A 14,300-nucleotide genomic window follows, 5' to 3' on the forward strand; every position below is an offset into this window, starting at 1 on the left:
TATAGTGCTTTAAATAAATAATTATTAGCGTACTTTTATTGACGAAAGTAGATTAACAGCATTTCGGATTCGGAGGATTAATAAATATAAAAATATTCGAACTAAAGTTTCCTTAATTTGTTTTGAATTGTAAGTCAAGAAGGTTTTGTTAATGTACTGAGTAAAAATTTTAAATTTAAATGAAAGTTATTACGTATAGTTTTCCGATTAAAGATTAATATTTTCACACATTACATCATAGGCCCTGTGGCGCAACGGATAACGCGTCTGACTACGGATCAGAAGATTCCAGGTTCGAATCCTGGCAGGGTCGCGGCGTTCTCTTTTTTTTAATTATGCTCTTGTCATAAAACTTGATTAAATTTTAAAATTATTTGATTTGGAAAAAAGCACACAGCGTTTTTTTTACGTTTACAAAAATGTAAACACAATTTCAGTATGTTAACAATCAATGGCTTATTTCCACTTTGAGATCTTATCTTAAGAGTTGTAAGGTGACAAAATATTTTAAGCGTTTCGTAACAACATTGAGGGTTACTTTTAACCTTTTTTGTTCAAGATAAAGTGCCGAACCTACACAGTTTTTTTAATAGTTAGAGATAATATGTGAACTGTAATCATAATATAAAAGTCATGGTCTGTTAACATCGATGTTATAATTATAATTAAAAATAACATATCAGCTCATTTATTCATTTCTTATTTTAAACTTACTGTCCATCAACTCACAAGTGCTCTCACTCTATTTCTTCTTACCGTCAGCTTACCATCGCATGACTTTCTTTGACCATTGACAATACTTTGACAAACCATTGTCAAAAAGAATACGTTCAATATAGAACAATATTCTTCACATTCATAGCGACAAAATCAGCTGCTCCGTGAGTCCCGATATCAGTTGGGGGTCAAGAGCGCGGCTTCCGCTGATAACGCGACAGATAACGTCCACAGCCGCAGCATCCAGAACCGGGGCAATGTTATTTATAGACTGAAATATATTGTCATTACAAAATACAAGCGACAAAAACTGTATCAGATAACCCGGGTGTGTCAAAGGAACTTTTTGTTGCAATGTTTACCGGTCGTGATAACGCTCGTTTGAAATATTTTAGTGTTGCCATAATGAATTTGTTTCCTGGATATATACTCTTAATCATACTAATATTTAAAATGCAAAAGTTTAAATGAATGGATGGATGGATCTCAGTGAATTTTGGCATAGATGTTGATCATAGTATGGAAGATCATGTAGGCTACCAATTTTTTCATAATCTGGTCTTATGGAGTCGCGGGCAGAAGCAACTAAAATTATAATTTGGCTTCATTAAAAAACAACAATAAATGAAGTGATACAGTTGAGCAGATTCTAACCGCTCTAACATCATAAGATGTTATTCCATTATAGAAGGTACTCTTACGTATGTACATACGTAGCATCTAAGCATAATACTTTATGATGCATCACTATTCTGATTTATGTGTGCAAATATCGACATCGAATATAATGAATAGTCCAAACACTATGTTTACCAAATGGCACACACGTTCAGTCTACTTTACTTATACACGCCAATAATCTGATGTTTTTCATTTAAAACCCCAAGCAATTGTATTCTTACCCTACGTCGATTTGTGGTAACCCTAAAGCGAGTAGATAGGCGTCATCTTCTCGCCGCATTCATCCATCCGTCTCGATAATCAGATTTTTTTTCCCTGTTTGCCGGAGAATGTTTCGATTTTAAATATTTTCTTAGCTTTTAGTCCCTTAGCATTGCTTGGCCGGCAAACATCCTGTCCGGGAACAAACACGGGCCCGGTCACGCGTCGCGACCCGGACATCGCGGACCAGCGCTAAATACTTATGTACATTACACTTATCTTTTCGATTTGTTATGTAACTCTTCAAACATGTTTATTATGAAAAAACTAGAAGACTCGTTCTTCTAGTTTTTTCTCCTATACACTTACACAATGTGATAATTTTACCAGTACCTACGATTTTCCTCTTTAGTAGGCCTCGCCTTTGAGAGTTATGACTCATATAAGAATGTCTACAGAAATATATATGATTTAAACGTAAGAGCCCATTGCTTACTTTTGTACATAGAAAAAGGATTTGGAAATTTAACAATAATGTAATTCCTATATATATTTTTATAATCATTCAATGTGTAAATTCGTTCAAACAACGCTTGATTCTGTTCTAACAGCTAGTGATGTTATGATAAAGCTATAGGGCCCTCGTTACTAAAGTCGCTGACAGGCGCGACGTCGACATCGTCGAGTGCCCTCCGCTCGAGTGCTGAGTACCGAACATCATTCGATTACAATCGGTACAAGCCAAGCCCCTTGATTAATAAATCGCTAAGTCAAAAGCATTACAGTCCATGGCTGAATATATATAATATTATTATGAGTTAAAATTAGATAAAAAGTCATATTTTAAACATACTTTTGTTACAGAAAAGTTTTGTTCGTAGCTCGATTGAAGTTTTTTCAGATAAGAACTTTCGAGAATTGTAAAACATAAACCTATGCTCGAGTGAACATCCCTAGCTATGCTTACTTGAATATCATTGTAAGGGAAAAAAATCAATAAGACTTCTTGTCTCTTTTATTCTTTTTCTTAAGCATATCTCTTTCGCAATATAAAATGTTATTCAATAGATTCGATTTTAACCAACCCCTCATTGTTAAACAGAACGCCAATGATTTTCCCATAACAGGGCACACTAACACCCCAGTAACATTTATCTGCATGTAACTTTAAAAGGTTATCGATTAAGCTGTGCAGCGTTTACACCGTGACCCCCGGCCAGTGCTATAAGATTGGCGCGTGGCGGTGTGAGTGTCGGCCACGTGGCACGCCGGCCGCCCCGTATCTCCATGGAGATATATCATTATAAAATGCATAAAAATGTTACAATCATTTAATATGAATACTTCGCATTTTATTCTAATTAAACTTCAAGTTGTTGTACAAATGCTGATGCCTAGCTTTGATTGCCTAGATTAAATTAATTATTGATCGATGTCTACTTACCTCTAAAATAGAACGTAATTTAAAATGAAATAATACAAACAACTCAAACGCAAGTAAATAATCTTCTTATATACTAAATTCTCGTGTCACAATGTGTCACCATATGCCTCAGAAACGGCTTGAGTTATTTTTATAAAATTTTATATATAATACTTATTTAATAGGTATGAGAATCGGCTACTATCTATTTTTCAATCCCGAGCGGACGGAGTCGCAGCCGACAGCTAGGATTATATAATTACGTTTTAATAACATACCGTTTATGTGCCACTTGAATTTGATATGTACAAAAATTTCATATCTGAAATGTATTCGAGTTCCTAACATAAATATAAATTCTACCCCTATGTAATACTCCTTCGCCCATTTACAATGAGTCGACGAAAAGTTGCACTCGCTTCCGTTTAGACACGTGGTTTGACATCCGCCCGCGCACCGGAAATAAACAGTACGGAAACGATAAGCAAGTAACGCACTACTGTGGGAAAACTTTATCGATTTTCTGTGTTCACACTTGAAATATGGTAAATGTACACCAATAATATTGGACCAAGTGGATGTATAAAAATATTGTCCTTTTACTTTCTAGAATAAGAATGTAATAAAATCTGAACACTATTACTTACGAAAATTACACCAACTGTGTAAAAATATATTAGAACCCCAATTTACTTTTTTGAGTCAAAGGGTCCTTTTTTCAGATATGCGTCAAGTCAATGACGCAATTGATCGGGCGTGGCAATATTCCCTTGAGATATACCATACTGTAGAAAGGGTTGGCTTAATAGTAAATAGACTCGATCCACAGTATATAAAGGTTATATAAATATTATAATATAGACCTGTATTAGACTCGTTGATTGGATAAGATTAAAAAATATAAATGTTTCTTGTTTAATCTGTGTCTTGTAATAACTCCCTTGTGTTATAATACTGTAGCCAATAACCATACTTCCTTGTTCTTAGATACACGAGTCAGTTTTATTCATAGAAGTCCAAGTAAGATAAAACCAGTTCTTCAGAGCACTTTTCTAAGTGCAAATTTCTACAATCTACACCTTAAACAACTGTTTAAAAAGACAAAAGGATGTACACTGAAAAGAAATCAAAGCATTAATAATAATCTTACTAATATTATAAATGCGAATGTTTGGATGTATGTAGGATGGATGAAAGTTTGGTTGAAGGTATCTTCAGAACGGCTGTATCTCGCTGAAATTTGGTATAGATGTAGAATATAGCTTGATAAAACGCATAGGCTAATTAAGTTTTTTTTTAAACAGCGTGGACGAGTTGCGGGCGACAGCTAGTAAACTATAAAAAATTACCATTTAATGTAAATGATTTCGCAACATTGTAACCGAATGCGGTAGCTTAGCTTAGGTAAATAAAGCTACTTTATACCGTCAGTTGAGAAATGTCCAAAGGGACACAGACACGGTTTTCCACTCGGCGCTACGTCGTCTGAATTACGCGATACGTGCCCGCAATATAAAGATATCCCACCCCTCTCACAAGGTAATATGTTTATGGATCGACTTATAAATAAAATATATCGCAAATGTTAGAAGCAATGAAATTGAGTAGATATTGATACTATTTCCGAATACATTGGTTCAGAATTGCTTATTTCAAAAGATTTTTCCAACGAATATAGAAAGGATCATTTTCGGAAATTTTAAGTTCATTACTTTTATACGTTTCCACACAATACTAAAGTTTTAAAAAGATAGAATCAGCTAATAAAGTACTGATATCGATTTTGTTTTTTTAGTAAAATATAAAAAATTATGCTCGTGTTCGCATCAACTATTGTAAGCATTGATAAAAGGAATATGTACAAAATAAATATATAAGTTTTCTTACACCCTTATATCGAGAACACAAGCTCCGAAACGACCCGCAACATATAATCAAATTAATCTATTTTAAGTAAATGTGAAATCATACGGGCGAGGCCGTACAAGTTAGGCGCGCCCCGCTCTGCAATTTAATAAAAAGGTTTCCCATAGAGATTAGAGCGTGCGCTAGCAGTTTGTTGGTAATGAATCCACCAGCGCACCCCCCTACCCCACCCCCACTCAGCCGCGCCCTCTGTCGCGCACGTGTCCACCAATTTGTTGATTGCGATCGATGCGACTTTTCTTTGGTTTCTTAATTACAAAAGTTTATGTTTCTAAATAGACTAACAGTACAAACATATTACAAGACCAAAAGACATGCAAATATAATTGGATATATCTTTTATACCTCACTGAACAATTAAAATACGATATTAGTACATAATAATACATAATACAAATACAACACTTTGAGATATCTGAGAAAAGCATCTCATTGTTATTCGACACTATGTTCTATATACGTGCTAATTTCAAGAAGATATGTTGAATCGTTGCGAAGTTATAGAATAAGTATGTACATTTTCTTCCAGACTATGTTTTACACCTTTACCGAATTTCGTCCAGATCCGTTAAGCCCTTCCGGTGATAACTCCTCACAAGCATCCATCGATCTGTCTGTCTGAACATTCGCATTTATTGACTTTTTAATTAATTTAACTTGATAAATAGTAAGATAATTTGTGTTGTAAAATCAATATATGTAGACGGGTATACACAAGTGGCACGAAGAAGGGTTCTGATTAAATTAGAAGAAATGCATCAGCCAATTTGTATCGCCCTTGGTATTAGGAATAGTATAATCAGTGGAATTCAATTATTACATAATACAATATAATTAAATAGTTCTTGGCTTTTCTTGAATGAACATCTGTATATTGGACATGCTCAACACTGGTATGCCGTGCCAGCATTCAACAAATTTATTTCCTGATAGGTAATTGGTTAATATAGTTTTCTCATTTATAGCCGTTATTCGTTTAATAAATACTAAAATAATAACATTATTGCAAACACCAGTAATAAATACAACAAATACATACTTAAATATCAAAATATATGAGAAATTTTAAATCAACATAATTTTAAAACCATTTAAAATCCATTAAATACTGAATATAAAGTACATTTAATTTAATAATACTATTTTATCATAAACATGATAAATGTAATCAAATCATCTAGACAATATTTTAAAGTCGTTGCCCCACTTGCCGGACTAAAAGCTTCCATCAACAAGCCGGCATACACTTATGAGCTTCATATTATAAACAATAACATCGAAATCTTTTTAACACGTCATTCGGTTTATATACTTTGTATTAGAGCAAACGCAAACGAGGCGAATAATTCGACTTGTTAAGAAAATACGCGCACGTGCGGAGACCAGTGTGGCGCAAGACTCGCGAGTTGCTACTTAATAACTATGACATATGTACTCTATACACAATAAATAATAATACCCTTAAACACAATTATATACATCACAAAAATAAACTATATTAAAGACATGAGGAATAACCTCGACGACTAAAATCGATTAACCAACAACACATTGGTTGAATTTTCGAATCCCTTACGTATACCATATACAAATGGAAGATCGCGTTATATACTGTTAATACACATCACAATTTTTGTCCGTTTTAAAATCGGTTGTAAAGTATTACAACCGATAGTCAGTAGACTACGACGTCATAAATAAATAATCAATCAAATAAAAATTCTCTGTCGCCTTATACTTGCGCCAAGCCCTTAAACAAACAAGGCGGCGCGGCGCCGACGCTGCAGATTATGAGGGCACGTGATTAACGCACTAGCGCCTTCGCCGCGCCGCCACCGCGCCTCCGCCGCGCATACAACGCACCACTACAACACCGGACTGTCCGGTACTTATCGTTGGATCAAATTCTCGCGAAATCCGCTCATCAAGTCTTCTACACATAAACAACACTAAGCCATAGATTTTCATATCGGAATGTACAGATACTTGTTATTAATATTATCTATTGCTTCTATTTTTCAATGTCTGAAGTATGATTCTAAGCAGAGTTAAGTTCTCTTTATTGATTACTGATATTAATCAGCTTATTACTTTCGCTTCCTTGTTTATCTTCTCTATATAATATTTATTAACTAAAATTTACATTTAATATTACGTTTAATAATTGTCATATCTATCACAACTTTATTTTTAGCCAAGTTATTATATTTATTTATTTTATATAGCATAAATACGGGCCACCTGTCTCAACATATTAAATATACTTTTACTATACGAACAATACATTTATCAATGTTCATATAGATTTACTATCCGAGTCAATGATAATATTTCTACGCAGTTAATTAAGAACCAGAGGATAGTAATAAGCATTATAAATCTAAAATAGATAAAAATCGTGAGTACTAAGTGCGGATAAAACTGCGCATGTGTAGACGACTCTTTAAAATAAATCACTGCGCGCGCGCAAGTTATTGCTATGACTACGACTATACTTCCACTGAGTCATATGAGAACTTTTCGCAGTTATTATCGTCTGGTGACGAGCAAGCATAAACAAAAGCTTCAGTATACATACATCAATTTGAACACTTTTAATAAATATGTTATGGTTATTTTTACCATTAACCTTTCATTTCAATTTTACCATTAGCTTTCCATGTAGCGTTGCCAGACGTCCGAATAAAGACATAGGTAGGCTTTTTGATTGCGTGTCCGGCCAATATAAACGGTTTCCGGGCTATCCGGCTTTTGGTAGGGTTTTACATTTCGCGAACGCGAGTTGCAAGTGGAATGTAGAGTGTCCGGCCTTTCTACCCAAATGTCCGGCCAACTGGCTGTTTGTCCGGCTATTAGGTTTGGCGACCTGGCAACTTAATTTCCATGAATAATGACGTAGTAATGATTTTACAGATTATTAAAAAACAACAATTGTTATCTAACGCTAATGAAATACCATGACCACACAGAAGACACGCGTGAAGTGGAAGCAATTCCGCGCTTCGTCTGATGAGTGTGTGTCCCGGAGGCCTAATTTAGTCCTCTTTCCCTTTTCACCCTTTTTCTTATAAGTAAAGGATGGGAAGTGGAAGTGGACTTTCCGGACGAGAGGATGCATGAAAAGGGAAAATATTTTCTTTCTGTGCATCCTCTCCTCCGTCGATTAAAGGTAGGCAAAGTATATGCAACTGCAATATCTATGGGCAACGGTCACTTCGCACTATTTTAGAGATTTCAGTTGGCCGCTCGCTCGTTTGCAACCTTATGATATATAAAAAAAATGCAGCATAATTAATTTGGTTCTGGAGTTGCATAATAAACGTTTAGAATTATTAAAGGTACCTATATATGTAAATTAATCAATACGTCCAGGACACAAGGTCGAATTTATCAAATTGTGAACAGTCGCGGCCGCAAGTGGCTCACAGCTGTCACTTTGTTGAGACAAGCGATGCGAGTGTCGACTTGCGACCACCATTGCCGAGATTTATTATGTATTATTTTTTCTTATTTTCATGTACGATTACTCACACTTTAATCTAAGCTAGAGTTTATTCTGATTCAAGTGGACGTCAAGTTGGCACCAGTACAGCTGTTCCGATCGTGTCGCGGCGCCCGTCGTATTTACATTTCATACTGCTTTCTTTAAAGTTCTCGGAAGAATATTAAATGAGTCTGAATAATAACTGTGTTATCTTGTTTACAATGTACGTTTACAGCAAGTTACATCGTACTTCATACTATGTCTTACTAATATTATAAATGCAAACGCTTAGGTGAATGGAAGGATGGATGTTTGATTGAAGATATCTCTAAAAAGACTGCATGGATCTCGATGCAATTTCTCATACATATAGAACATAGTTTAGTTAATTAGGAATTTTTCAGATTTCATTCCTAACCATGTTACAATCATTGAAATCATTTGCTATATAAAAAAGTAATTAATTATTTTTCTCTTATGTACCGACGTATATTAGTTCCAATAAAAAGTTTATGATATCCGTAGCTAAAAAGTAAGGTGATAATGGCTGACATAAATTTTATTTTCCCAGCGTTTTGAAATACCCTGGCGCCGTCCTGATTTAATACTTCGTTTGATGTTAATATACACCGCTGAAAGACAAACGCCACTTAATAATTCTATCTACTAATAAATAAAACATATTTTGTGCCCTCTTGTATGAGAATTTTATATATTCTATGCTTCCAACAGTTTTTTTTCAATAACTTACTGTGGCCAGTTGTAACGAGAAGAGTAAGTGAGGTCACAGCTTAATGGTAACGCCTAGACATGTCCGACTACTCTTTCCGACTAAGGCCTTGAACTGTTTAGTTTGGCTTGTGCTTTTGTCTAACATATGGTCAGATTAAATTACTTTAAGCGCTGATCGTGAATTTAATTCGTTAGCCACCAAAAAGAGACGTTCCGAAGGAAGTCCGCTGCGTGCATCCTCGTCCGTTATAAAGGCACCAACTGTCGTGATTTTTAAAGGAAAAGCATCCAGATGAACGCAGTATCTTGTGACATGAACGAAAATAATTTGAGGCAGCCGTTGCTCGTGCGACATACGGGGACACGTGGTCGCGATATATTACACGCGAGCCGCGCACTAAAAATATTGTGTTGGCAAATTAATGGGCATTCCCGACGGTGGCTTGTGGGATGAAAGGAAGTGCCTTTTATATGTGAAACGTTGGTTTTGTATGAAAACGCGCGGCAGCCGCGCGCACCTGTCCGCGCGCATTGGACAGCGCCGCACACACGCAGGGCTGGGATTTTACATACATATAGAATATGTTCTAGCTACATTCTAATACTTAGCAACTATTAAGCGATAAGCGATATTGCTACTCGTAGACCACAAGGCTGGATGAAATTATTTTCCTTCTTCGCTAAAAACAGTAGTCACGAGTACGAACTACGGTCTAAAAGTAATATAAATTAAAGTTCCCCCAATAGACATATGTATTATCACAGTATAAAAACATATTTAGCAACATATTCGCCATGTAGCTCGACGTAGAAAATTCAACATCTAAGTACTACCTGTACCGTTTATTATAATGACAGTTTTCTCATACACAATGTAACCACTTTTTCTTTTCTACTTGACTTTCAGATTTCAGATATTTTTAATTGCGTTGTATTAGTGAATTAGCAGGACGATATTTGCAACAACCCCACTTGTACCTACACGCATTGAAACACATCGTGTAGTCTTTTACTTTCAATATATTCATAGTTTAGAACTTTCCTACATTGTTACGAGATATTTAAAAATGGAATTTAAATCATTTTTTTGCAACACTTTTCATCAGGCAGCCCTGATCGTAGCGGATGCGACAAAGCAGACATGTGTCAGAGTGTGCGTCAGTTTCGTAATAATTGAGCAGATTAATAACCCTACAGGGTGTTCATATTTCGCCGTCCGGCTGTCGCGACGCGGCCCCTTCCGCTAAGACACGTCCACCACCTTTCATCTTTCCAATCCTTCCTATCTAATAACCGACTCTTATTAACTTATGCCGTCTTTACTTGGTAAATTGTAGTGTAATTTTAACCAAACTTATTTCGTGCAAATGTATGTTTAAGAATAAGTAGCCGAGTGATGTCTTAGGGCGGGCGGCGCTGCGTCGGCGCCGGCGCAGTATAAATACGCAGCACGTGCGGCGCGGCGCAGCTGCCAGCCACGTGGCCGCCTCTTTACGCGCCCAAGCAAAAATAGATCATTGTCTCGACACGACACGCCCACCCCGAGCATAAAACACCACATCAAACAATATATAAGATACTAAAATCGCATGTTTATTTGCTCAGCGGTACTATCAAAACACCTGCTGCCCGTTAAAATTGCTGCAAGCGTTTAAACATAAACGAAAATGTTTGGCGGCTTCCGATTCCGAAACCCAGTGGTTACAGTATGTTGAATTCAGTTCTCTAAGGTGTACACGAGACATAAATGTGTATTTGATAGCACTGAAGTTTTATTTTAAAAGATCTTTTACGTGAATATACTTCTATTGACAGCTACTTGTTAAGTTTATAAAAATAAAGGTTTAGTTGTAGTTCCAAAAATTATAAGATGTGTACAAAAAAAGCACCATCTATTTATAATTATAATGGTCAATGAGCGTAGGCGACGTCCTCGATCCTCAAGTAAAAGCTAATAAAAGACGATCGACATGACTTCCGCAAGGAAACGCTTCCGCAAGTGATAAGCTTCCTTCTTCTCACCTATTGTTGATACGCTCTTGTTGTTAAGATGTATTTTGAGGGGATTCTTTTGTTATAAACACAAAGCTACGATAAGTCATTGACTTTTTAATAAGCGTCAAACTTCACCTACTTATGTATAATACCTTATTTGTCGGAAATCTAATCTCTAAGCTTAGCTACATGACTCACGATATGATATCAGTGCCAATATTGAAGAGATTTATCTGCAATCTTTTAACAGGTCTATTAAGAAGTATCAAATGGTAAAGAGCATGTGCATACCACAGTTTATTGTTTACAGATTCAGTCAGCGGCCGACAACTGGCCGAGTTGCCAGCGCCAAGTCAAAATACACGCGTCTCTTGTTCTTTCGTTTTTAACGTCCACAAAGCTATTATTATAACAAGTCATTAGAAAAGCATCGACGACATTTTCAAATACATTTTAAGACTAACGACTTAAATCTAAACTATGTTCAACCGGCTAAAGGTGCAAATTCTGATCAACATAGGCTTAGGATAGACTAACTTTGCATAATATGGATCAGTCAGTAATTGTTGGACAGCCATAGGCCCATTTTCTTTGTCACATTAAATTTTATATCGACGTTATTATAGCCAATCTATAACAGTTTGGTTAGAGACCAGGAGTATGTAGAATTTGCTCCAAAAATGTATTACACTACATTGATGTGATGAAAAACGAAATTGATCTAAATATCCACTGAAAGTTTTTTAGCTTCACTTTCACCTACACAACAGTTTCTAAGCAGCTTGGTATCTATAAAACATAAAATGTTGACATGAAAACTTATCTGAACGGTTTATAACCATTTCGCAAGCAGGCACAAATTTAGCACGGCTCGGCGCTCCGGAAACTCTCCCCTGCGATCGATAAGCGTCCGCCATTTTGAATTTTCCGACCAATGCGCGTAGCTATGGAAAGCCGTCGTCATGGCAACGGGGCGCCGCCGCCACTACTTGAAGGGGAAAGTGCTATGGGGAAGGCTTTATTGTTCCTTTACGTTTTCACGTATATCTACGTACAACTAAACGAAACCAGGCCCGCTATACCTACACAGCCCCTTGATTAATCGTGCTTATTTAAAACGTTGCAAGTACATTACTGATAAAAACACGTCGAGTTTAGTAAACGATATTTACATGCATTTTATGTCTTCTATTATGATTGACGATACATTTAAATATAATAACTTAAGAAAAATAGTAAGTTAAATAAATTAAAATTAATAAAGGTTACGGTATTTTAAAAACATCACCTCAAAATAAATTACCCAATTGTTTATTATAATATTTTCTCCATATATGTTATTGCTATTCTTAAACATTTTGGCAACAACGAAGTTTCACTTCGGGATAAAATAAATGTTTTTGTTAACAAATGGACAATTATATTAACACCTACTAAATTGCCATTTATGTTTCCTGTTTCTAATTGTTTATTATGTCCTCATCCTGGTTGCTTGACACTGCAATTCAATTGTTTCCTTACCATTGAATTCATAGAATTTCCTTGCAGCCGCATAATAGACAATAAAATTGTTCACTACTCAACCGCGAAGCATTTCGTTATATTGTGCCAACACCGGTACTGTAGGTACAATGCACTGACGCGCTAATTCCTTACAAACAGTAAACAGTATGAACATCTTCCTTCATTCATAATACTTAAACCGCTTTGAAGACACTTTGTGGAGTACTTTATATTGTTTATGGCCTTGTTTACAGGCTCTCTAACAAAGAATAGACACACCTGCGACCTACCTGTATCTAAGATTGTCTATGATTATAAATTCAGAATTATCGCCTTTATTCACAAGGGATAAGGTTGGCAATAGTTTGTGGAAGTTCTCGAGCGGTTTATCTCAATTGACCGTTCGGCGAAATCTTGAAGAGAGTGCGGACTTTCAAGCAGTTTCCTGTGTTTGTTGAGGAACAATGGGCTATGAAGCGGGCGGAGAGTACACTGCGCCGACAGCCGACGCACTATTCAGAACGTAACGTTATAGCTAAACTATTCAACATCACAACAACTATTCAATTGGTGAACTCAAACCGCGCTTGGTCAGAGCGTAGCGCATTTAGTGTACATTGAATATTCAACACATGCAAATTATCATTGCCTTATCTGTATTTCCTTTCAGCTGTTCGCTTTTTAACGTCTGAGATTTCTTTAGTTGTAAAATAAGGCAAAATAGTGAACTATTTGGCTTAATTGATTTGTTGTACGTTTATATTCTGGCAAAAACTTTCTCTCTCTACATGAAACACATACATTTGAGATAAATGAACTATGACACGGTGTTTTTCATTTGAATGGTCGATGAACTAAACTATAGATAGCAACAAATTGTATAGAATGTTGGTAACAATGCGACAAACTTGTAAGAACGAGCGGTCGTGGGGGTAGGGAGGGGGCATTGACTCACAGATTGCAGGTGCAGGCTGCGCGGTGACGTCATTGATCGTCCCAGCGCCCACACCATGAACTGCCGTGATTCCATCGCTATGACCACATACAATATCCAACTACCAATAATCGTAAAAAACAGACATAATGAGAATTATTTGAAAGCAATGATCGAAAGTTGGCATCACTGGCAACTGTCAACACAGAAAGTAATATACATGTAATGGCAAGCGGCCGGACGCATGCAACACAATCTCATCGTCTATTCGTGGGTTTCTTAGACAAATATCCGCGTTTTACACATATTGTTATCTCTGTTTTGTCAAAGAAGATGAAAAGGATGGCGATATGTTCTACAGAGAGCTTTTGGTCTCAGAAACTAAGGGTATTTCGCGCATTTACTTCTATATATTTCAAACTCCTCTAAATAACATAACTTGTATATCTGCACAAATATGACATCCTTGACATATACCTTATTGCTGACACGCAAAAATGTGAAACGCGAAAGTTTTTATCATTTTATAAATATAAAATTATGTTGAAGCCATTTCTTCAACCAAAATCAGCTAATGGCCAACCTGAGCATCGAACACGGCATTTCTGGTTACCATATCTGGCGACCATTACCGTAAATCCGCTCGCAGACCACAGATATTTTTTTCTAACTCCGAAAGGAAAGCTGATATCGCCTTATACCCT

The 14,300-nt window shown here is 36.1% G+C and overlaps 1 non-coding gene across 1 annotated transcript; it reads left to right on the forward strand.

Moving 5' to 3' along the window:
• The first annotated feature begins 240 nt into the window (after positions 1–240).
• On the forward strand, positions 241–313 carry TRNAR-ACG (transfer RNA arginine (anticodon ACG)). The gene has a single exon. It is a non-coding gene; the product is annotated as a tRNA-Arg (tRNA).
• Positions 314–14,300: the final 13,987 nt, after the last annotated feature.

This window comes from Papilio xuthus, unplaced genomic scaffold (assembly GCF_000836235.2).
Source record: "Papilio xuthus unplaced genomic scaffold, Pxut_1.1 DF826945.1, whole genome shotgun sequence".
Classification (NCBI taxonomy): Eukaryota; Metazoa; Arthropoda; class Insecta; order Lepidoptera; family Papilionidae; genus Papilio; species Papilio xuthus.